Source organism: Callorhinchus milii, unplaced genomic scaffold (genome assembly GCF_018977255.1).
Source record: "Callorhinchus milii isolate IMCB2004 unplaced genomic scaffold, IMCB_Cmil_1.0 Scaffold4, whole genome shotgun sequence".
Taxonomy (NCBI): domain Eukaryota; kingdom Metazoa; phylum Chordata; class Chondrichthyes; order Chimaeriformes; family Callorhinchidae; genus Callorhinchus; species Callorhinchus milii.
In genome coordinates this window covers 30,568,157-30,594,028 of record NW_024704745.1, presented here as the reverse complement: position 1 = coordinate 30,594,028, position 25,872 = coordinate 30,568,157, and the positions used below count along the sequence as shown (strand labels likewise).

The 25,872-nt window shown below is 40.4% G+C and overlaps 1 long non-coding RNA gene across 1 annotated transcript in view; it reads left to right on the top strand.

Annotated features, from left to right (window-relative positions):
• LOC103176880 overlaps window positions 1-25,872 on the top strand; it is a 151,375-nt gene that overhangs the window by 45,860 nt on the left and 79,643 nt on the right. Inside the window, exon 3 of the long non-coding RNA XR_487636.2 lies at window positions 22,536-22,625. This is a non-coding gene — a long non-coding RNA (uncharacterized LOC103176880). The remainder of the gene's footprint in view (window positions 1-22,535; window positions 22,626-25,872) is intronic.

The following is a 25,872-nucleotide window of genomic DNA, read 5'->3' as shown; positions in this document are numbered from 1 at the left end:
ATGGCAGCAAAACACTACCTCAGTAAAGAAATATAAAACCAACCCTGACTGTACAGTAGTCCTGTATGCGTCAGTACATACCAGATGACAACCATAATATACAATCAATTCACTTTACAGTCTATTCTGTGAAGCGCTTTGGGACGTCCTCCGGACGTGAAAAGCGCTATATCAAATACAAGGATTATTATTATTATTATTATTAGTGAACGACCACGAGGAGCGCTGAGCATTGCCTTACATAGGCGTCTGGGTCCACCCACCGTATGATGCAAATGTAAGGATTTTTTCCAGCGCTAGCTCCCAAGTGTTATTTTACTCTGCAGGCTGCACGTTAGTGACTGTTCATCAAGCAGCCGTGGATCTATAATTTGTTGCAAACTCATGTATGCTCCTTGATAACTCTGTGCTGCAAGCAGCTTCTGCAACTTCAAATCTTTCATAATCCATTTAAAGGGGCAGGCCTCCCAATTCCCTTAAATAATATTATATAGTTTTATATACATATTATTTAAACATAACAAAAGACTGCAAGAATAAGGTTATCATGACAATATCATCCAAAGAATGCCACTTCCAACAATACAGCACACCACAGTACTATATTGAAGTGGTACTATGGTCAGCTATATTATCGTGTATTACAGTGTCCCAAGTGTTGATGTGGGACTTGAATCCATAACCTTGTGACTCCGAGACAAGAGTGCTACCAACTGAGCCAGGCTGACGCATAATGTCCACTAACCTTTCTGTAATTGCTTGGTTCAATTCCTACTTAACCAACCACCTCCATTTCATTTCAGCAAATGGTTTCTCCTCCCACCCCTGCTTGGTTACCTGCAGGGTATCCCAGGGCTCCATTCTTGGCCTTCTTCTTTTCCTTATCTATATGCTCCTTCTGGGCAATATCATCCGCAGACACAGGGTAAACTTCCACATCGATGCGAATGACATACAAATATAATTTGCCACCTGCAGTACCAACTACAGGTTGCTGATGTTTTATCAGCTTGTCTGGCAGACATCAGGGCCTGTATGAGTGTAAACTTCCTGCAGCTGAATATGGACAAGACGGAAGCTATTCTCCTTGGCTTCCGACAACGTTTTCACTCCTGCAGATCTAAACTCCTCAACCTCCCTGGGCTCTCCCTCAGACTCACCGAACCGGTGCACAATCTAGGCATCCAGTTTGACCCCCAGCTGTCCTTCCTCCCACATCCTGCTCCTGACCAGGACTGTCTTCTTCCATCTCAGCAACAGCCCGCCTCCGACCGTACCTAACCCTCGTCATCTCCTGCTTGGATTACTCAAACTCTTTCCTCGCCGCTCTCTCCAGCTCCACTATTCAAAAGATCCAGCTCATTCAAATCTCTGCTGCTCACATGCACCAGTTCTGACCAGGCTCCACTGGGCTCCCCATCACCAAACGGATCGACTTCAAGATCCTCACAATCGTGTTCAAATTCCTTCACTCTCTGGCACCTCCCTACTTCTCCGACCTCCTCACTCGCCAATCCACCACTCGGCGCCTCCGCTCGACTGGCACGGGCCTCCTGATCAACCCTCGCACCCTCCTCCCCACCATTGGAGGTCATGCTTTCAGCCACTACGCCCCAAAATTCAGGAACACTCTCCCTCAATCCCTCCACCTTGACTCTCTCTCCCCTTTTTCAAGTCTTGCCTGAAAGCCTTCCTCTTCGACTGTGCTTACGGTCACCCCAAACCCCCAGCTCAGAATCAGACTTAGCCACTGTTAAGTGCTCTGACACGCTACCCTGTGTGGAGGGCGCTATATAAGTGCAAGTTGTTGTTGTTTGGTTATTTAATTTTTCCTGGAATGAAATAACCTGCTAACTTTGGCTGTCTATCAAAAGTGGAGAGTTGGATGAGTATTGAGGGATGCTGTGCCCTGGTACCATATGGTAAGGCAGTGACTTTAATGACTTGAGTCAGCGAGAAAAATTCATCTTATTTGACTGATAGAATCAAGTGAACAAATTTGCAAATGTATTTTACAGTGTAACACTTATTGTTTTTCTGTATTTTAAATGCTCTCAGTTCTCTTCAATATTCTCAGAAGTTTCAATCTTTCAATATGCTGACTTGCACCAACACATCAGTTAAAAATTAAAGCTTGCCTTCATTTCCAGTTGCATCCCCTAACTGCACCAATGATGGAATTTATTGAGCAAACTAAGCAGTTGTGAAATATTTTACTTGTATTTTGTGACTGGCTTAAAGAATTTTACTAAACTGAGTGCAACACAATGCAATTAATATATTGAATTGCAATGCCTAGATTTGGTAGCTTCAACAGACGGAATGTAACATCTGCAGTTTATCTCTCAAGTGAAGCAGTGCATGAGACTATAATTTTGACAAAATGGGGGGGAAAATTGCATGTGATATGATATTTCGTCATAAGGACAGAATTTGCGGTTATTTGTGTCCAGAACGTAGAATCTGGTTGGTGGCTGAAAACCCTTCCAACTTCTTCAGACTACAAATGTGTCCTGTAGTTTATTGGTTAGACACTCGCCTCACAACTGAGAAGACCAGGGTTCAATTCCCGGCAGGGCGAAACATTGGGCAAGTTTCCTTACTCCACATGCCTCTGTTTACCTAGCAGTAAGTCGAAACCCGGTGTTAGTCGATCGGCGGATGACTTTTCAGGGGGTAATAATTCCTTCAAAATAATAAAAATAAATTGGTCACTCAATCCACGACTGTTTGTGGGATACAGTTGTGTGCAATTGGCTGCCGCGCTTCACCCATAAAATATGCAGTCAATTCTCTTTACAGAAAATTCTTAAAGAACTTTTATACGTCTCAAAGACGTGATAAGGTGCTATATCACATATATATATATATATATTCCACATGTCCTCCCAACCTTTCACTTTGGGAGGACATGTGGAAGTCTTCACACATCTAACTGTGAGCAGGAGCTGGAAGGTGCTGAGGAGGAGGGGGGTGAAAAGAGGATTTGATAATTTACACCTTCAGCTGATTCAGAACTGTATTGAATTTTAATATAATTGATAATTTTAATTCAGGAATTTTAAACAGTCGATAATTTTAACCTTAATTTTTTGCAAATTTATGTTAGGCCACTATTTAGTGAAGAAGTGTGGAATCTGTACTTTCAAGTTTTTGCAGATTTACCAAGCTGGTGATAATTAATACATCGCATACCACAAATTTCTCCCTACGTGTTACACATGTTACTTAACTCTCAATGAGCGGTGTTGTTTTTCTTACATTTCAGAGTCCCTGTATGCATGAAACGAGTAATAATCTATTTGCTAATATGAAATTTGACTTGACCAACTCAAGACAAGGTAACAGTCTAATACCAGTATCTGAATCTTATGATAATATGCACATCTCTGCTGTTTAAATAACCCATTCTATCTGCAGATTGCAGCAACTTCTGACTGAAGCCTCTGATCACACGTCCAATTGCGAGATCCTTAAGCTCAAGGACAGGCGAGATATTATGGTATACACTTCCACTTCAGTAGCTGCACAGCATGCTTGTCATTGTAACAAAATTGGAATTACATGTTTAAAATTCACGGGAAGCAGAACAACCCGCAGTCCTGTAAAGGTCTCTGAATACTTTGCTGCCTTCAGTCCAATATGGTAACACGGCAGGGTATTAATTCCATTCTGTTAGTGGTAACAATGACAGGTGCTTGGTGGCAGAGGGCGACTTAGGTGGTATTCCGGAAGAATAGTCAGACACCAGGGATGTCATCATATCACTATATATGTGTTTTTTGTTTTGTGCTGAGGAGTGAGTGAGAGTGTTACTTGTTCAGATACTGTAACAATGAAAGAGATGTTTGTGGATGTTCATGAAAATAACCAGCTTCCACATTTAGACCGAATTGAGCAATTGCCCATAATTCTGAAGAACCTTACATTTTAAAACAAAATGGCCTTTAGGTTAGGCACATATGGAATCTGGGGCTTCTGCTCCCCCAACTCCACCATCTGTTTGTCCCTCGTCCTCTCCGCTCCACCATCGGTGGCCGTGCCTTCAACGATTATGTCCTGAAACTCTGGAACTCTCTCCCTCAACCCTACTGCCTTGCCTCCTCCCTCCCCACTTTCAAATCCTGCCTAAAGACCTTCCTTTTTGATTGTGCTTACAGTCACCATCCCTCTCCCCTGGCTCCGGGTTAGAATCCAACGCTGTCAAGCGCTCTGGGAAGCTACCCCGTGTGAAGGGCGCTATATAAATGCAAGTTGTTGTTGTTGTATTGCAATGATAAAACTGATCCCTCTATATTGCAATTGGTGAGGCTGACATAGACCAGCAGATGCCTTCCCAGCATTATTATTATTCTCTCTTCACAGTAACAGCAGCCATTCCCATAGCAGGAATGAGAAAGCCAATAACTGTTTCAAAGAACTAAATTGCATCATGATATATTTAGAAATCTAACACTGTAATAAGCCCCTCAATTCTATTAATCTAATATGCTTAAAAAAATTAACTTTAACATCCTTCATAATCCTATCGCATAAATGTGTCACATAAAACGGATTATATAACCTAGCCTTGTCAAGAGCTAAGCACTATCCCTTAATCTCAGACACCTGGATTTAAATATAGTTCAGGCTGATGAGGTGAAGACCTTTCCTTTGATTGATGTAGATGGTGCATCACAATAAAGTGACATGGAGACTTTCTTCCATTATGTGCTCGCAGTGTAATCCCGTCACAATAAAAAAATGTCAAAACATGCCTAAAAAGTACAGTTCCAAATATATATGATCCAGACTGAATACTAATTTCACTGTTAAGCCTCACACATGTCAACACTAAACCCACATGAATTTCCATTGATAGCAATTTCCCAATTTACTTAATTTAAGGCTACCTTAGGTATTTTGACTAAATGCTAAAAATGATCTGGTTAATGAAGGAGATTGTTACCAGCTGAATTAAGATCATTACCATCAAAACAAAGGAAAAGGTTTGGAGATTTTTCTTTTACATAGAGAGCTATTAGGGCATGGAATGACTTACTAAAACCAATGGTTGAAACAGAATCAATAACAGGGAATTAGAAAATTTTTCAAAAAGCAAAAAAACTGCATGTGGAGTGAAATTAAATGGATAGTTCTATCACAGAATCAACACAAGTACAGTGATTCAAAGAATATCCTCCTGTGCTGTAAAATGTTCTGACACTTAGTCCATGGGTCTTATTTCTGCCATTCCCTTTACGGACCCCTCCAATTAGGTATTCAAAACAGCCCTGGTCAAGGTGACAAATGACATTCTGTCCAACTGTGACAAGGGCTCCCTCTGTCTCCTTCTCCTCCTCGACCTCTCTGCGCCTTTGACACTGTGGAGCACTCCATCGTTCTCCACTGATTCTCCTCTTACCTCAACCTTCAAGGTTCTGTCCAGATAATATTTCTCACACTAGCTCCACTTTGTCTCCACAAACAACTTTTCCTCCAGCCCCCACACCATCTCATGCGGTGTTCCTCAGGGCTCTGTCCTTGTTCCTCTCCTCATCAACCTCATCTCCCTCTTGCTGACATCATTCACAGACAGAGAGTCAACTTCCAGATGTACGAGAATGACACCCAACTCTATTTTTCTGCTTCACCCCTCATCCCCAGGACCATTGATGTCCTGACAGACTGCCTGTCAGACATCAAGTCCTGGATGAGAGCCAGCTTTCTACACTTGAATGTCAGCAAAACCGAGGTCCTCCTGTTTGGAGGAGGGTGATCACACCCACCCTCGCCTAACTCCACAGGCTCCCCATTCCTCACAGGATCGAGTTCAAAATTCTCGTCCTCACCTTCAAGGCCCTCAATGGCCTTGCCCCCTCCTACCTCTCTCACCCACTAACCTCTTATCAACCTGTACGCTCCCTCAGCTCAGCAGCCTCTGGCCTGCTCCATGTCCCTGCCTGCTTCGCCCCATCATCGGCGGTCGGGCCTTCAGTCCCTCTGTCCTCACCCTCTGGAACTCTATCCTCCATTCCCTTCACCTTCCTGCCTCCCTTGCCTCCTTCAAGGCATGCTCAAGATCCTCAATTCACTTGACAATATATTCTGTAAAGTGCTTTTTGAGACATCTCAACGACGCAATAAGATGCTATATCAAAAGCAAGGATTATTATTGTATTATAATCATTGCATCAAATATTTTATGAAATATCACACTCTTTACTTCTTTGAGTTTACTTCTTAGAGAGCTTTACTGTAAATTGTTTGTGCTAGAATCTCCACTAGCATTGCCTCAGAGGAACATCCAACGCTTTCTGAACCAAAACCTGCTGGACAAAAAATATCCTCAACAGTAGTGGGGGGGGAGGGAGCTGGAGGAATTAAGTGCAACTGTTCCTCACCTGGAAATAATTCTTCTGACAGAAATAGACTGAACATTTACCAAACACTCTTTCCATTTTTTTTCCAACGGGGATAAAACGGTGACCTCTGAAAACCAAGAATAACTTCGGATGTACAGAGAAGACAACCATCAATAAAAAGGAGTTTGATTTCCCTGTTACAAACTGTCAGATACATCACTACTTATCTGCTCAGAAGTCTTCTCTGTTTGTTCATATGCAGCACTTTGCGTCAGCTGCCGACAAGTACAGCCTATTACCACCAATAGCACTGGAACAATTCATGCCAAAGGGCCATTACTTAAAAAAAACATCAAATATGTGCCATGTCAACGTTTCTGAGTCTCCAGTAACTGCTTTCAGGGATCATTCATAATGCATGGCTGATGGCATGCTGTATACTGAATTATGGATCTTGCCAAAAAACAAGTAATTTAATTTAAAATAACCAAAAGCATAAAGGTCCAAATTTTCACTTGCATGTCAAAATGTGTAGTGTGCACATACGAAAAATACTCCATAAAAAGCCATTGCAATTTAAAATAGAGATGGAGAGTGAATACATGAATAATAATAATCCACAATAGTCTCTTTATAAAAAGTGAAAATTCATATTTTTTTATCCCTGCTTGTATATTATAATTTAGAAGATCCAGCTTTATACCCATGTTGTGTGAGTTAGTGTTATTTTAGGAACGGTCATAAAAAAACAGATTTGTATTTGTATTTGTAAAAACATGAATTGCATATAAAATTGCGAGAGAAACAACTTAAATGGTTAATGCCATCTCTTCATGGGGCTGCCGCAAAGATGTGCAAAACATAGACTGTCTCTTTCTGAAATGAACACGTTGTATGGAATACACATTGGAACCCTGTATAGGCAATTTGATGTTGGGCGGCAGTGTGCTGAAACAAGACTGTTTATGGGACACTGCTGTGCACAATTGGCTGCTGTGTTTCACCAACAAAATATACAATCAATTCACTTTACAGTATATTCTGTGAAGCGCTTTGCGACGTCCCAAAGGCGTGATAAGGCGCTATATCAAATGCAAGGATTATTATTACAGCATAAGGCAGACCAATAATGCAACAATGCAAGTAATCCAGAGACAAAATAAGGTAAAACCCAGATTACAATTCGTGACTGTTTTAAGAATTAATCTCACCATCAGTTCTCCTTTAAACAATTTGGACTAAATGATGATTACCATTTATATGATTTTTTAAAAAATATATAAATTAATTTCATTTGATTATATTTCTCTCTCCCACTCTCCTTATTCCTGACAGATCTTTCATGAATGAGCAGGCAAATGGCCTGTTCCAGGCTCAATATTATAACAAGCCACCAGAAGGTGTACAAGATATACAAGAAGAAGGATGTTGGACATTCCTTTAAGAGTAAAATGACAATTAGCAAAAGAAATAATAAGAAGTGCAGGAAGTAAAAAGGACACTGCGAGTGGGGCAAAGTGCATGGTTTAGAGTGGTTGATTATTTGGAGTTTGGATTGATAAATAAAGAAGTTACTAACAAACCCTTGATTTGGATCGAGTCATATTACAAAAGGCAGTGATTTTCTCTCCCTGTAGAGAAGCACACAATACCTTATTGTCTCCTTCCCAATATGGTACAAATTAGATTGGGAACTTGCAGGACAAGAAATGGTAGGAATAAACCCAAATCATACTACTCCAAATAACACTTATTTTAATAGAATGCTGATGACAATATGGAATAATAATAAACTTTGCATTTGATATAGCACCTTTCAAATCAGGAGGATTTCTTAAAGTGTTTCATGGATTTATTGTAAAATGTATTAAACAGCAGCCAATTTATACGCAGCAATGTTCCACCAACAGCTTTGAATAACTAATTTTATCCAGATGATTGTTGGACAGGACACCAAGAGGGACTCCCTTCTCTTTTTGAATAGTTTTCATGAGATATTTAAGATCCACCTGAACAGGTAGATGGGATCTGAGTTTAACATCTCATTCAAAGGATAACACCTCATACAGTGCAATGGACCCACAGCACTGAATTGTAGTGTCAGCCTAGACTAATGAGTTTAAAGTCCTGCCGATTGCCAAGTGCTTAGAGGAATTACTGAGATGAGAGGGATAATTGAACATGTGGAGTGGAGATGACATGATCAATATAACACTTGGGGCTATAATGGCATATCCTCTACTTATATCAATTCAGTTTTTTTACCTGCACTATTTTAACAGAATAGACACACACAAAGTTAATCATAATCATTTATTAGCTATTTTTTTTAAAAAAGGATGCTATTTGCATATTATGTCTTTGAAAGAGGTAACAACAATAGAACCATTTCAATATGAGCTTACACATGCATAACTGTACTGTAAACTTTATATGCTCTCTGGATCAGCATCCAGGATATAACAGCACTGTTCTTTCAAAGGATTACCTAATTCACTGGCTTGTTTAAGAATGGTTACAATTTATCTGAAATGTTAAGAGGCTGAAATCACTCATGTTGCTAAGCTTAAGTACACTTTCATAAAATTTACAATTGTGTGGAATTTTGGAAAATTATATTTCAATTTTCATTTTGACACTGATTTCCTGCAGCACCAACAAGAACTGTGGATATTTGGGTTACTAATTAGGACTCAATTTAAGGCTGGTTTCCAAAAAGTTATGTTTTGTGACAATGGTTTTTGGAACATTGAGTATTTCAGTTCCCATGGTCACAATTTCTAAAAAGTGGACTTTTTTTAAAAAATGGGCTTATAATAAAGAGTACTAATAAAAAGAAGTAATATTTTCAATATTTCTATTATTATTATTACTATTCCTTCTTTAAAATGGCAAATCAAACCACTCTGGCTAGCAACCAATAATTACAATACTGGAGCTAAATTGTTTTTCTGCATTGTACAACCTACAGCAAAATGGCCCCCAAATACTGCTTTTGGTACAAAACACTATTATTTGTACCACAGATGCAAATACATTTCTTTTGTGAACAAGTGAATTATGCTTCCCATAGACTGCAATAAACACAGTTTAATTCCCACTTTCCTCAGAGCATCTGGTACCAGCACCTTATCCACAATACGTAATAGCTAGTTAGGAAGAAAGCACAGAAGAAAAGTAATGTGTTCATGGGAATCTATGCCCTTTGGGAACCTTGGCGCTTGTTGAAGTTGGCACTGTGTGACAAAATGGAGTTGGGATTTGGAGATTTAGTTAAATCACTTGTTAAATCCCAGGTCTACTAAATCTTTCAAAGGTATCCCATTTTTCAACAACAAAAAATAAAGATTCAACCTATTTTCCCCAGTAAAACCAGTAGGTGTCCAATGCATTGTGTTCTCTGAAACAGTTCTGCCCTTTGTCTTAACCATTACCAAAGATTTACCTGAGGCATGTCATTTTTTCAGAAAGAGAAACTGCAGTGTGCAGATCTTAAGAAGCAAACCCTCTCAATGCACTGTTTCTTTAAAATAATTTATCATTTAAAGTAGAAAATAAATAGGTAATGGTAGTGGGGAGGAACAAAGCAGTGCAAACAGTTACTTGAATGATTAAGTCTTGTCTGTTCACTACTGGATCCGGACCTATAGGTTCAACATATTTGTAATAATTCTGCCAATCTGGATAGTATGTCTGATTGAGATTAACTGTCTGCACGAATAACTCTCTCATTCAGAACGACTAGAAACAGTTATCATCCAGTTCCCTATAGAAGCCACAAATGGGTTCCAGTAATCTCATTTGTTTAATTTCCAATTCTCATCAGTTGATTCTGCAATGGCTTTAGCTTAAAACACTTGAAAGTGTACTTTTGTTACTGAATGCCAATATTAGACATTTTTAATGTGTTGCTCAGTGTGGATGGTGATGTGGAGTTATATCAAGTTCACTCTGGAAATGAGTATTGTCCCAAACCCCATTTGTGTGGAAAGCTAGCAGTCTGTGTGGGAAGAGATTGCAGCTATTTATTGTCTTTCTCCATGTTTTCAACTGCTCAAGTAACAACAATAAATTATATTTGTATAGCCCCTTTCAAGTTGGGAGGATGTCCCACTCCTTGCATTTGAGAAAGCACCTGATCACGTGTTTGAAATGTCTCAAACCACTTCACAGAATATACTGTAAAGTGAATTAACTTTTTTTGTGGGAGAAATGCAGCAGCCAATTTTGCACAGCAGTGTCCCACAATCATCGTGGATTGTGTGACAAATTATTATTATTATTACTATATTACAGTTGTTAGTTGATCCACCAATTGACTAGCAACTGGGTTCCTATTTACTCCTAGATAAGCACAGGCGTGTGGAATAAGGAAACTTGCCCAATGTTTAGCCCTGGCCGGGAATCGAATCCCAGGTCTTCTCGCTTGTGAGGTGAGTGCTCTAAGCACTAAGCTACATGACTCCAGGTGTACCCTTTTGATCAAATACATGGACTATACTGTACCATTGATGTTTTCATTTTCAATTCCAATTTTGCACCTACAAAATATACAGTCATTAGTCAATTGTGGTTCACATGGACGTTTGGTGAAGTTCTCCGTACATGAAAGGCAAAAAATATTATTATCATTTCATCTGCTTTTTATCTGCTTATCACCTGTATATGAAGTTTGTCTCTGAGATGTATTTTCATATTTAAATGCTGCCAATAGCTTGATCACCAGTTAAAATAAATATGAATCTCTTGACTGAGGGGTTTGGTTTTCCACATTTAAGAGGAAACTCATGGTCATTTTAACTATAAGTGAATGGCAGGAGTTAAATACAATTCAGTTTACAATAAAATCTGTCCTGAGGAAGGGAGAAGCTGAAATTCTAGCTCACAAAATAGCCTGCTCCATTTTGCAAAATAGATCTATTTTTAGTTAAACCGAAGCTCAAATGTACAGCTTTTTAATGTTTCATACTTTATCAAACTCCAAGATAGAGAATGGGAAAGACTAGCTAAAAGCTCACAGGCAAATGGGACCTTGCTTTAATGTCTCTTCCGAAGGACAACATCACAACAATGCAACACTTTCCTAGTACTGCACTGGTGCCTTGCCAGCCTGTGGCCAGTCCGGGTCACTCAGAGGCCAGATGAGTAGTTTGGGTAAGAAGTGTAACAGTCAGAGATGGAGATGTCTTCTGAGGTAGAGTTGACAGTTAGGAAACATTGCCAGGTCTGAATGGAAGGACATTCTCCTTCTTGTCTTCACTGACTAGAAAAAGATGAGACCGTTTCAATCCCACAAACAATTATTTTCACAACTGTACTATGGAGTTCATGTTCCTTCGAAGCTTTATGCCCCCACAAATAAATATGGTTTGCTGTCATATTTGCCACTCAGCCATTTTATAAAAAAGAAAGTGGAACAGGACAAGAATACAAATCTACTTCACCATTTTCAGTCCATCAATCCTAGTCCACCATTTTATTAATTTGTTAGCAGCTTTTTAGCTTCATGATTCCATTTTCCTGCCTTATCTCCATAATCCCTTAATGCCCTCACTACTCATCTCAAATACCTAAATTGAATCTTTTTCTATGATCTTCTCATAACACTTTGTGTAAAGAAATTATTTCTGCATTGAATTTAACCTGGTTTAGCTCCCTGATTTTAAGATTATATATCTATTGTTCTAGCTTGCCCTGCAAAAGCAAATAGTTGTTTGTTCTCTACCTTGTTAATTCACCATTTTAACAACCTCTATCAGATCATACTTCAGTTCCTCAGATTTAGTGAATGTTCAACCCATGTTTATCTAGGTCAGAGCTGATAACTCTTTATCCTACTTACTCTCATTGTCACTGGACTTGCTCCAAAACTGGTAAATCCTTCTTAAGGTAGAGCTATGATGGTCTTGTCAATTCTATTCAGGTGGTCATGGATACAGTGAAGGTCACTGAAATGCATTCTAGGAAGCAGCAGGTTTAGGAAGTATCAGTCGCCATGATGCATTTTAAAACAAAATTGAACACAAATGATTTCTCGTAACATAAAGCACCTTTTCCATAAAAAGTAATTTAAAAATCTCTATTGGCACTTACTTACAGAATTACTCATGATTCAGTTATTTTAATAGTATTTAAAGATGTCCTATGAGACACACACCTGATCAGGGTAATCCTTAAATTTAAGACCCTGAGTGGGAATGAGGTGAGAACTGGGTATTAACAAATTTAATGTTCTGCTTTCCACATCTCAGTGCTCCAGTTGTTATCTAATCTCTGAGCAACTTCCTGTTAGTGACTTTTCCCCTCAAAGGTATATTCCAGTGAATTCCCCAACTAATCTTTCCTTATAATTATGTATTATTGTAATTAGCTTGGCAATGTCCCACACTGGAGAATGTAGCGGGCCTTTTAAAATTAATTTGCTGGATCTCTTGAGATAACTGCTGTAAACAAAGAAATAAACACAGGATGCACTTAACCCACTTTACCCCAATTCCTCTTTAAACATGTCTAATCCATACAAACCTGGGGCAAAGAGCGAATAGGGATTAGTGTTAATACTGTAACAACAACAACTTGCCTTTATATGATGCCTCTCATGAAGGGTAGCGTCCCAGAGTGCTTGAAAGTGGTGGAGCACGGCGATAGATACAATTTAAAGTAATAAAAGGTGAAACAAAGCAAGTAAATGATTCAGCTCCTATTTATAGCTACAAGCATAAATTGATTTTGAAGGAAATAAATATTAGTTTATTCTGATTCTGCTAACATTTCAATTGAAAGAAATACCAAAAATGTATTGAAGTTATTTCAATTTTTTTTAAAGTTTGGGACCAGTTAATGGACTGTGATGGTGATTTCCTCTCCTGTACATCTCTACATTCCTGTGTTAAACAGAGAGATTTTATATCAGTCAGTAGAAGTACTCCTGTACTTTGTCCACACAACCATCATTTATAAGTGAGACTTGACACTGAGTGGCAGCGACAACAACTGCAATATTTTTGGATAGTGTCCAGGATTGGGAAACCTGGCTGGAATCAGTTAACACAATCTGGGACCTTGGTAAGTTATGCTTTACTCATTTGATTTTTAAAAAAATCCCATTTAACTTAAAATGAAGTGGAAATTTGCTTTGCACATTCAGCAGCATGAGATACACACCTCCAGGGAATTGGGACATGTACAATTTTTTGACAAATATCTTTTTTGCTTTATTTTAAAACAGCTGTGCCCGCTACAGCTACGGTTGCAACTAAATGATCCAATGTGGAACGTAGATTGACACACAGATGGATATTTCGCCTTTATACTCATCTGGGAAGACTCCTGTGGGAGGACTCGTTTTGGGAGGACTCATGGGGAGGTCTCCTCTTGGGATGACTCCTGTGGGAGGACTCCTATCAAAGCTATGCTAATCAAAGTGGTTTACTGTGTGATGCAACAGGTCCTTGAGTTATTGCGATGCATCTGTATAAATGACATTTGCAGTTTTCACGTGGCATCAATTACTTTACCACCAATCTTGTGCCATTGCATAGCTTCGGTGCATCTGGATTCCTCAGCAGCATAAGTATCCATTCAAGCTTTAGTATGAGTTTGTGTGCAGGTATACCGGATGGTTCTAAAGAGTTTAAAAACTCAATTGGGTAGTTGACAGCATTTTGTGTCAGGAACAGTATGTATGGACTTCTACACAGTTTTTTGGCCAGCTTGAGTAGTTGGGAATTGATCTTGCTGGCAGATTCACTTTTTGGAGCAAGGATTGCTCGTTGAGACAACCACTTATGATTTGCGTAGTTATGGCTGAGGTACTGGAAAATCCTTTTTGAGCTCTGCTATATCTTGTACAATGGTACCACAACCTTGGGGTATTTGAATTTGGCCATCTGTTGGATCCACTGGAATTTTGCCATCCCCAAATTCCAGAAGGAGATCGGCATATGCCCCAGATGCGGAACTGCCATGAAGATGGACTCGCATGTTTGTTCTGAGGTTCATCTTCTCCACACATACTCACAGTTTGGCAGCCTTGAGACTGGCATTGAGTTCATCGGCACGGGTACCACATTTTATGACAGGTAGCGTCTGTCGGAAGTCTTCCGACAAAATAAGTGTCATCCCTCCCATCGTCTGGGCATTTTCCCTGATGTCCTGAAGTGTGCTGTTCAGAGCCTCAAAGGCATGCTTGTGCAACATGGTGCATTCAACCCACAAAATGGTTTTACAATCCTTGATCAATGTGGCTGCAGCTGTACCATTGTACATGGAACAAAAACAGTAGAGAGGAAGGATTTCAAATCAGATAACCAGGATGTAGAGACGGTATGGATAGAATTATGAAATAACAAGGGGTAGAAAACATTAGTGGGAGTAGTTTATAGACCCCCAAACAGTGATCACAGCATAGCGCAGGCTATTAATAAGAAATTAGAGGAGCATGTAGCAAAGGTAATACAGTAATAGTGGATGATTTCAATCTTCAAATAGATTGGGAAAACCAAATTGGCAAGAGTAGGGTAGAGGAGGAGCTTATAGAATGCATGAGAGATAGCTTTCTGGAGAAGCATGCTGCGGAACCAATTAGGGGATAGGCCATCCTAGACCTTATTTTGTGTAATGAAACAGGGCTAGTCGGTAAAATAGATATTAAGGCTTCTCGAGAGCAGAGCAGTGTGGAGTCCTGTAGCTCAGTGGTTAGAGCATTCGCTTTGCAAGTGGGAGACCTGAGTTCAAATCCAGGCAGGGCGAAACCTTGGGCAAGTTTCCTTACTCCACACGCCTAATAATAATCCCTCCAAAAAACCCAAAACAATAATAAATTGGTCATTTTCAATCTACGACTGTTTGTGGGACATTGCTGTGCACAATTGGCTGCCGCGTTCGTCCACAAATATACAGTCAATTCACTTTACAGTGTGTTCTGTGAAGCGCTTTGGGACGTCCTCCCGACATGAAAAGCGCTATATCAAATGCAAGGGTTATTATTATTATTATTATCATAACATAATAGAATTTAGTATTAAGTTAGAGAGCAATGTAATCAAATCCGAAGCAAGGGTATTAAATTTAAATAAAGCTAACTTTGCAGGTATGCGGGAAGAATTAGCTAAAATAGACTGGGGAATTAGATTAATGGATATGACAATAGACCAACAATGGCAAACGTTTAAAGATGTAGTGCATAATTCTCAGCGGTCACATATTCCCTTGAGGAATAAGAGTACCACAGGAAAAGCAGTTCATCCATGGCTAACTAGAACAGTTAGAGAAAGTATAAAACTAAAAGAAAAGACCTACAAAACTGCCAAAAAGAATAGCAAACCAGAGGACTGGGAGTGTTTTAGGGACCAACAAAGGAAAACCAAAAAGCTCATAAAGAGACAGAAAATGGATTATGAGGGCAAGCTAATTGTAAGAGTTTTTATAAATACATTAAGAGGAATAGGCTAGCAAAAGTAAATGTGGATCCATTACAGGCAGAGACAAGAGGAATTATAATGGGGGGTAAGGATATGGCAGAGTCCCTAAATAAATACTTTGCTTTTGTCTTCACGTTAGAAGACACAAGAACTTTACCAGAAATAGAAATGAACCAAGGGGCTAATGATAATGAGCAACTTAGGGAAATTTACATTAGCAAAGAATTGGTGCTCGGGAAATTGTTGGCATTAATTTGTGACAAGTCCCCTGGACCTGATGGTTTGCATCCTAGGGTTTTAAAAGAAGTAGCTCATGAGATAGTGGAGGCCTTGTGTCTGATCTTCCAAAATTCTTTGGATTCTGGAACTGTTCCCATTGATTGAAAGATTACAAACATCACACCACTATTTAAGAAGGGTGGGAGAGAAAAGTTGGGGAACTGTAGACCAGTTAGTCTGACATCGGTGTAGGGAAAATTCTAGAATCCTTAATTAAGGATGTCGCAGTGGGATACTTAGGGGATCACAATATGATTAGACAGAGTCAACATGGTTTTACAAAAGGGAAGTCATGCTTCACAAATCTTTTAGATTTTTTGAGGACATATAAAGCAGATTAGATAGGGTGGAATCAGTGGATGTAGTGTATTTAGATTTCCACAAGACATTCGATAAGGTGCCGCATAAAAGGTTGATCCACAAGCTTAAGGCCCATGGATTTAAGGGGAATATATTAGCATGGATTGAAGAATGGCCACGGGAAGAAAACAAAGAGTAGGGATAAACGGGTCCTTCTCAGATTGGCGGGATGTGACTAGTGGAGTGCGACAAGGATCAGTGCTTGGGCCTCAACTATTTATAATCTACATCAACGATCTAGATAAGGACATTGAACTTAATATATCCAAATTTGTGGATGACACTAAACTAGTAGGGAGAGTAAACACCGAGGATGACATTAAAAAAATGCAACGAGATATAGATAGGCTAGGTGAGTGGGCAAATAGGTGGCAGGTGAAGTATAATGTGGGGAAGTGTGAAGTCATCCACCTAGGTGGCAAAAACAGTAGAGCAGATTATGTTTTAGAAGGGGAGAGAATTGATAGTATTAGCATTCAGAGGAACTTGGGTGTCCTTGTACACCAGTCACAAAAAGTTAGTTTGCAGGTACAGCAAGCAATTAGGAAGGCTAACCGTATATTGGTATTTGTTACAAAAGGGTTAGAATATAAGAGTAGGGAAGTCTTGCTGCAACGGTATAGGGCCCTGGTGAGATCACACCTAGAGTATTGTGTGCAGTTTTGGTCTCCTTATTTAAGAAAGGATGTACTTGCCTTGGAGGGCGTACAATGTAGATTCACTAGGTTGGTACCTGGGATGAGGGGGATGAGTTATGAGGATAGGTTGAGCAATTTAGGCCTATATTCTCTACAATATAGAAGAATGAGAGACGATCATATAGAAATCTGTAAGATTATTAAGGGGCACGACAGAATGGATAGTGGAAGACTTTTTTCCCCTGGTTGGAGAAACTATAACCAGGGGTCACAGTCTTAAAATTAGGGGTAAGCTCTTTCCCACTGAGTTGAGGAAAAACTTCTTCACTCGGAGGCTAGTAGATTTATGGAATTCTTTACCCAAAGGGCTGTAGCTGCTCAGTCTTTGAACATATTCAAGACTGAGATTGATAGATTTCTTGGGATAAAGGGATTAAGGGATATGGGGATAAGGTGGTTAGGTGGAGTTAGAATAGATCAGCCATGATCTTATTGAGTGGCGGGGTAGGGTCGAGGGCCCGAAAGGCCTACTTCTGCTCCTAATTCTTATGTTCTTATGTTCAAGTGAACGTTCCCGAATATTCGCATCTGTAAAAAACACCTTTGCTGTTTTCAAGGTAAACCTGAAAGTTGGACCACTGGATGTCGAGCAATTATGTAAAAACCCAAAGTTCTCCAGATTGTTTCATTGGTGCACACATATCTGCCCATCCGATAGTACGTTACGTCGTCTCTTCGGGCTTCCTCCCTCTCGAGTCCAAACAGAGCTATGTTGCATCCCTTATTCCCATATTTGCACACATATTTGATGTTCTTAATAGAGTTGCAAAACTCAACATTGATGTGAGTGTTGAAAAGCCGAGAGCGATAGGGATTGTATGGGACAAGCCAACGATTGTTGTTTGTCAGTACTGCATGGAATCTTCCACTTCCACATCTGCCTATACAAAGGATACCCATCATGACCTGTTTGGATCTCCTGTACAAAGCTTCTTGGATATTGCTTCGACCCGGACCCATCTTTCATGCAGGGAGATTTTTTGTTGAATTGTCCACATGGGCCATGAAACATGTGTTTGTTTATGATTTCAAAGAGTACAGGGTCTCGGTCTGGATTTGATAGTTCTGCAGAGATGACATTGTCGATTTGGTTAGGGCGTATTTTTTCAGTGAGCTACAGAAGATTGGGTGCATGGGGAAGACCACGCTTTTGCCACTCAATGGTGTAGAGGTAGCCACAGACTTTGCCAAAGACATAATTTTGGTGCTGAGCTCCATCAGTTTAGCTCCAATTGTTCCAGGAAACATTTCCTGCTTGATATCCTCCCAAATATGTTCGCAGGTGAATGTGATGAACAGGTCAGGTTGACTGTACGCTGGCATATAGCACAAAGCTTTCGTGCATAAATCCTGGCCCCCCCTGTGAAACTGGATGGCAAGATGACCAGTTAATGCACGTTGCTGGGTCACCATCATTTATAACTGCATCGAGTAAATGAATGTACTCCTAAGGCCTGAGTTTCTTCTGGTTCAAGTGAGAAAAAATGTCTCTCTGTTTTGATCTTGACATACATGTCTATAATGAATTGATGGCAGAGATCTTTTATATGCAGAAGAATGTTGTAATCGCAGACTTGAAGCTCCTGACATTTGTGTTACTGGTATGATGCAGATCTAGTATGAGGGCTCTGTTGACCCCGAGAACATTGCTTCCACACTGTATGGCTTGTTCTTCTTGGTTCGTCATAAAGTAGATCTATAAGAATTTTGGTGACTCATTAGGCAAAGTGTTTAGAGATCCCAATAAGTGAATAAGTGATATACTTGGCCTTGCACTTTAAATGTTGGCACATAGCCTGGCTCTTTAATTTCTCTAGTTGCGCCAAAAGAGGTCATCTGGAAACAAAAATTGTATTTTCTAAGGTTTGCTAGAAATGCTCAGAATCACTCGGTTTTCAGGTGTTCAAATGGCTCTGTGAGTTGATTTGGTTTCATTTTTCCAAGCGAGTAACACATGGAAGGAACTTCTTTTGCCCTTTTCATGGCTCCACAGTGGGCACATATGTTCGACATTTTTCCAATATGATGGGTGCAATCTGATTCGTAGTCTCTGCTGGATCATAGTTGAGCTACGCTGTTCTTTGTCCTTCAGTTTCATTTAATGGACCTTCTCTCTTTTGTCTAGCATTTTTACTTATCCTTGAAAGGTTTGATTTTCACTTAGGCATCTTTATAATGATAAATATAAATATATAATTTATAATCACTGTTGCGTCTTCCTGATGTGAAAGGTGCTTTAAAAATGTAATTTTGTTACCGCAGCTTAGCTTTGTCTGTGTTCTTTATTTTGTTCCTGCCACCAGTTGGTTACGTGCGCGCTCTGTAATGTAGGATGCCACAGCACCACGGACAGCCAGTGCGGCCACCAGGTGTAACTGCAGAACTGCAGCATGTGCGTACATACAAAGGTTCTCTTTGACGCACGATGCCACAGCCACATTTTGAATCAGCAGCCACAAGGTATAAATGCAGCGAAAAATGCAGAACTGAAATACCTTTCAGTTCATAACTCATGAACGATAGGAGATACCCGAAAACAAATATGCCTATGTCACTCCCAGGTACAAGACCTTTTTGATGCGGTAGAAATCTTTACGTCTCTACATCAATCAGTTATTGAAATCCTTCTTGAAGTACAGACATACATTGTTGTTTTATTAGTATAGATAGAAGAAGATTGGTTGAATCCAATCAGATAAAAGTGTCAGGTCAATCAAAAGCAGATGAGGGAGTATGTTGGGCAAGCAGCATGATCGAACTAGGAGGAAGTGTTAACACAGAGGACGACATTAAAAAAATGCAGCGAGACATAGATAGGTTAGGTGATTGGGCAGGTAGGTGGCAGATGAAGTATAATGTAGGGAAGTGCGAAGTCATCCATCTAGGTAGCAAAAACAGTAGAGCGGGTTATTTTTTAGAAGGGGAGAGATTGAAATGTGTTAGCGTGCGGAGGGACTTGGGTGTCCTTGTACACCAATCACAGAAAGTTAGTCTGCAGGGGCAGCAGCAATTTCATTACGAAAGGATTAGAGTATAAGAGTAGGGAAGTCTTGCTGCAACTGTATAGGGCCCTGGTGAGACCACACCTGGAATACTGTGTGCAGTTTTGATCTCCTTATTTAACGAAGGATGTACTTGCCTTGGAGGGGGTGCAGCGCAGATTTATTAGGTTAGTACCAGGGATGAAGGAGATGCGTTACGAGGATAGGCTGACCAATTTGGGCCTATATTCTCTAGAATATAGAAGAATTAGAGGGGATCTTATAGAAACCTATAAGATCATCAAAGGGCATGATAGTCTAGATAGTGGGAGATTGTTTTCCCTGGTTGGAGAAACTAAAACCAGGGGTCACAACCTTAAAATCAGAGGCCAGGCCTTTCGCACTGAGTTGAGGAAGAACTTCTTCACTCAAAGGGTGGTGAATGTATAGAACTCACTCCCCCAAAAGGCTGTTCACGCTCAGTCTTTGAACATGTTCAAGACTGAGATAGAAAGATTTCTTATTGCATTGATTAAGGGATATGGGGATAATAATAATAATAATCCTTGCTTTTGATATAGCGCTTTTCACGTCTTCTAGACGTCCCAAAGTGCTTCACAGAATATACTGTAAAGTGAATTGACTGTATATTTGTGGGCGAACGCGGTAGCCAATTGCACACAGCAATGTCCCACAAACAGTCGTGGATTGAAAATGACCAATTTATTATTGTTTTGTTTTTTTGGAGGGATTATTAGGTTATTAGCTGGAGTTAGATTGGAAGATCAGCCACGATTGAATGGCGGGGCAGGCTCGAAGGGCCGAATGGCCTACTCCCTCTCCTACATGTTATGTTATGTTATGTTATGTTATGTTATGTTATGTTATGTTATGTTATGTTATGTTATGTTATCGGGTCTTTGTCGTATTATGCTCATTGCTATTTTTCCCCCCGGTTCATGATACTGCCTAGAGCATCAATGGGGTGATTTCAGGAAAGAGTTTCAAATGCATAAATCAGGTTGCTTGCTTGGGGGAAAAGTATGAGAAATCAATTGCCATTTGAATGCCACAGATAATTACTCACCTGGCAAGTTATTGTTGAGCTATACCAGACCCAAAGGGTACAATTTTTCATCTCACCACCCCTGTGCCTGATTTGAAGTGTATGTTGGGGGGGGAGGGTGGGAGGTGTGCAAGGACATGTTCTAATTATCGTCATTGATATTTATTCCAATGATAGAAAATTGAGTTATTTTGTAACTGTGACTGTAGAAACCCTAATGATAGTTAACATGTTGAATACTTCTTGACAATTGGGAAATGGCACATTTTCAGCTATTCAGAATTGAATCACTGCCATGTTTGAAGTTAATACAGTGAATATATCCTTTTTGACTCCTAAGGTCTGAAATGCCACCTGGCCTCAGCCTGTTAGACTATTTTGTCTTACAGAATTGTGAAAAATTCTTAACTTCATTCTTAATTTTAAATTGTCTATTTTTGAGATGTATGGGAAACCAGATTGCAAAATTGAGATAGAATTTAAGAATTTTCCGCGTGATTGTTTGCAATCTTAAATTTGAAGACAAACTGATCTCACCAGCTAAAACTGGATTTTGGGTATCTGACTACTCGGATTGATTTTGAACTTAATGTTTACTTTTAAAATTGCTTCCAAACTACTATTTGCTGAAAAGTGCAATATCTGTGTTTTCGTTGCTGGATTAAAGATTTTCCTGATCCTCTTGAGAATCGTAAATCTGGCTGCAAAATAGTTTGGCCTGAAGCCTGCAGCCACCTTATTGTTGTTGCTGTCCATGGAGTAATGTCTGAGTCTCTTCCAATACTGCACTCCTGCAACTGATGTCTGACTATTTCTAGCTGCGTAAACTTAGTTTACAAAATAAACTGCTTCTCATATTACGGATTTACCAAGCGGTAAAATATCCAAAAAGAGAGATTACTAAAGCAAAATTTTTAATGAGAGTAAAATATTGCTGTGGACCTTGTAAAACAATTTGTACTGCTTAATCAGGACTGTACTAACTGAATAATGGACATATTAGATCATTGTTGAAAAATTGAGGTTACAGTGTTTTTGCTGGCTGACAGGCTGTGCACATTTTTTCTGCTTCTCATGACTGTCGGAACATTATAAAACCCTCAGCGGGCTTAGAATGTTAAATTTGAAATTTATTCTTTTGTGCATTACGTCTCTAGCAGCTCATCCTGCTGCTGGCGCAAGTCACTGTCATTTTTCACTCAAGCTTTGTCTTTTATTAAAAGTGACTGGCAATAGTGGATCTAACAAGAAATAGTTTCTGCAATGAAATAGCAATTTTTAAATCCAGGACACGTTGTCACTGTAATAAACCCCATTGTATATATGAATGCCTTGTTCAGTTTTGTCTAGTTCATGATTTTGAATGTATGTGTGTGTGCCTGCAGGCCCACATTTAAAGAGCGAATCGAGTGGGTGAAGGAGTCTGGAGAATATTGCAGAGGTAGAATGGGGCAAGAGCATAAAGGGATTTAAAGGTAAGCATGAGGATCCTGAAGTTTACACATTTTATTGAAAGCAATGGTTTGGATCATGCAGCAGGAAGCTTGCCAGACAGCAATTTCAAAAACAAGCTATGTGTTTTAGCTGATTAAACTCCAACAATACACCAATACATACTCTACGTACTTTGCATCTGTCTTCACAAAAGAAGTGGATGCACCAAATGCTGCAGTACCTGAGGAGAGGGTAGAGGAAATGGATAGGATAAGTATAAACAGAGAGAAAATACTGAAAAGGTTGACTGGGCTGAAGGTAGATAAATCGCCCGGTCCGGACAGGATGCAACCAAGGTTACTATGGGAGGCACGGGTACAAATAGCGGAGGCTTTGGCTACAATTTTTCAATCTTCATTGGACACAGGGGAGGTGCCAGAGGACTGGAGAGTGGCCAATGTTACTTCCCTGTACAAAAAGGGACAGAAGGACAAACCTGGGAACTACAGGCCAGTCAGCCTAACATCAGTAGTGGCGAAACTCCTGGAGACTATAATCCAGGACAGAATAAATCTTCACTTAGAAGAATATGGGTTAATTAGGGACAGCCAGCACGGACTTGTTAAAGGCAAATCTTGTCTAACAAATCTAATAGAATTTTTCGATGAGGTAACGGAGAAGGTGGATGAAGGTAATGCAGTTGATGTAGTTTATATGGACTTTCAAAAGGCATTTGATAAAGTGCCACATGAAAGATTTGTAAGAAAGATAGAAGTCCATGGTATAAAAGGGACAGTGACAGTATGGATTCAGAACTGGCTGGGAGACAGAAAGCAGAAAGTTGTGGTGAACGGCTGCTTTTCTGACTAATACCAATCATACTAATACCAATCAAGGACCACTGCTCTTCTTCATATATATAAATGATCTGGACATGGGTATAGCAAGTACCATTTCCAAGTTTGCGGACGACACAAAGTTAGGAAGGGTGGTAAACAGTGAGAAGGATAGGAGCCAACTGCAGGAAGACATAGACAGAATGGTAAAATGGGCAGACACATGGCAGATGAATTTCAATGTGGAGGAATGCGAGTTAATGCATTTTGGAAGAAAGAATCAGGGGAGACAATATAGGCCGGTAATACAATCTTAAAGGGGGTAAAAGAACAGAGAGACCTGGGGGTGCAGGTAAATGAATCCTTGAAAGTGGCAGGATAGGAGATAAAGCTATAAAAAGGACATATGGGATACTAGGCTTTATAAATAGGGGCATAGAGTACAAGAGTCTTGAGGTTATGATTAACCTATATAAAACACTGGTTTGGCCTCAGTTAAAAAACCCCGCCCAGTTCTGGGCACCACACTATAGGAAGGATGTTAAGGCATTAAGGCATGTTAAGGGTGCAGAGGAGATTTACGAGTATGGTACCAGGAATGAGGGACCTTGATTATGAGGAAAGGCTGGAGAGGCTGGGATTATTCTCATTGGAGCAGAGAAGGTTACGAGGAGACCTAATAGAGGTCTTCAAAATCATGAGGGGCTTTGATAGGTTAGAAAGGGAAGAACTGTTCCACTGGTGGGTGAGGTCACAGATTTAAAATAGTTTCTAAAAGAAGCAGAGGGGAGGTGAGAAGAATTGTTTTCATGCAACGAGTTGTTCGAATCTGGAACGCATTGCCTGAAAGGGTGGTGGATAACAACTAAATCTCTCTTGTATCTTATGATCTTTAAAATGCTGAGAGGGTCAAGTTATATAAATGTAGGTAGGCTATTAAATGTGAGCACATAAATGTTTCATGGAATGTAATGGCTCCTGTTATAGTGGATCCAGCAATGGAGGGGAATGTTGTCTATGGAGGATAGCAGCTTTGGTTGTATGGTGAGGTTGCAAGCATTGTTCTGGAGTTTTATTGAAATTGTGGAGTGACTGCACATCAATTTCTCAGAGGAGATTGAGTGGGGTGGGATGGAATTCAAAGTAGTTTGTTCAGCCTCTAGAAAGTATGGGTTGGATGGACGTTTGCTGATCCATGCAGTAAAATGCTTATTATTTGGGTATGGTAGCTGACCGATTGTTGTGAAGGTGTCATCCAATAAAACAACTTTCATTTATATATTACCCTTCATGCAGGAAGGCAGGTTGGAATGCTATGTAAAAAAAGTGGCAGTATGAGCAAATCCATAGAATCAATGTCCAGGTAACTGACATTTGCAATCTATGAAACATTGGTTACAACAACAACAACAAAATTACATTTGCATAACATGTTTCACATCGGGAGGACATACCAAGGCACTGGACAATCAGTGTTTTGGACCTGAGCTGTGGGTTGGGATCAGGGAGAGTGGAGGGCAGGAGGGGAAGCAGGGTGATCGAAGGCACGGTTGAAGAGGAGTGGGTTGAGACAGGTATTGAAAGAGGTAAGGGAGTGGCGAGGCGAAGGGACTGTGGGATAGAGTTCCAGAGGGTGGGGGCATAGTGGCTGAAGACCTGCCTGGCAATGGTGGGGCAGGTGAGGCAGGGGACATGAAGCAGGCCGGAATCCACTGAGCAGAGGGAGTGGGCTGGTTAAGAGGTCATAGAAGTAGAGGGGAGCAAAGCCATGGAGAGCTTTGAAGGTGAGGATCTTGAACTGTATCCCCTGGGTGATGGGAATCCAGTGGAATCGGGCGAGAATAGTTTGATAGGGTCGCGGAGCCTGGTACGGGAGAGGACACGGGCTACAGAGTTCTGGATGATCTGCAGCCTGAGGAGGGAGTAGCTGGGGAGGCCAACAAGCAGGGAGTTTGCATAGTCAAGCCTGGATGTTATGATTGTGTGTATGAGGGTCTCGGTGGTATGAGACAGTAGCAGAGCTGTGCGATGTTGCGGAAGTGGAAGAAGGCAGAGTCATGGCATGGATATGGGGTAGAAAGGATAGTTGAGGGTCAGACTAGGTGCCAATGTTCCGCTTGTAGAGATGAAGTGGAGATGGTGTGAGTGGTATGATCTGAACCATTCAAGGAGAGAACCATGAAGGTTGAGGTAAGAGGAGAGGCAGTGGAGGAGTTTAGAGTGGTCAACGGTAGCAGAAAGCTCAAGGAGTACGAGGAGGCAGAGGGAGCCCTGGTCGCAGATGGACAAAATGTCATTTGTCACTTGGACCAAAGCTGCTTCTGTGCTATGGGCGGCACAGAAACCCGATTGGAGGGGTTCATGAAGGGAATGGTGGGGGAGGAAGCAACGAAGCTAGGAAGCAACAAATCGTTCCAGTACCTTGGAGTGGTCTAAAGTGCACTTGGAGTGT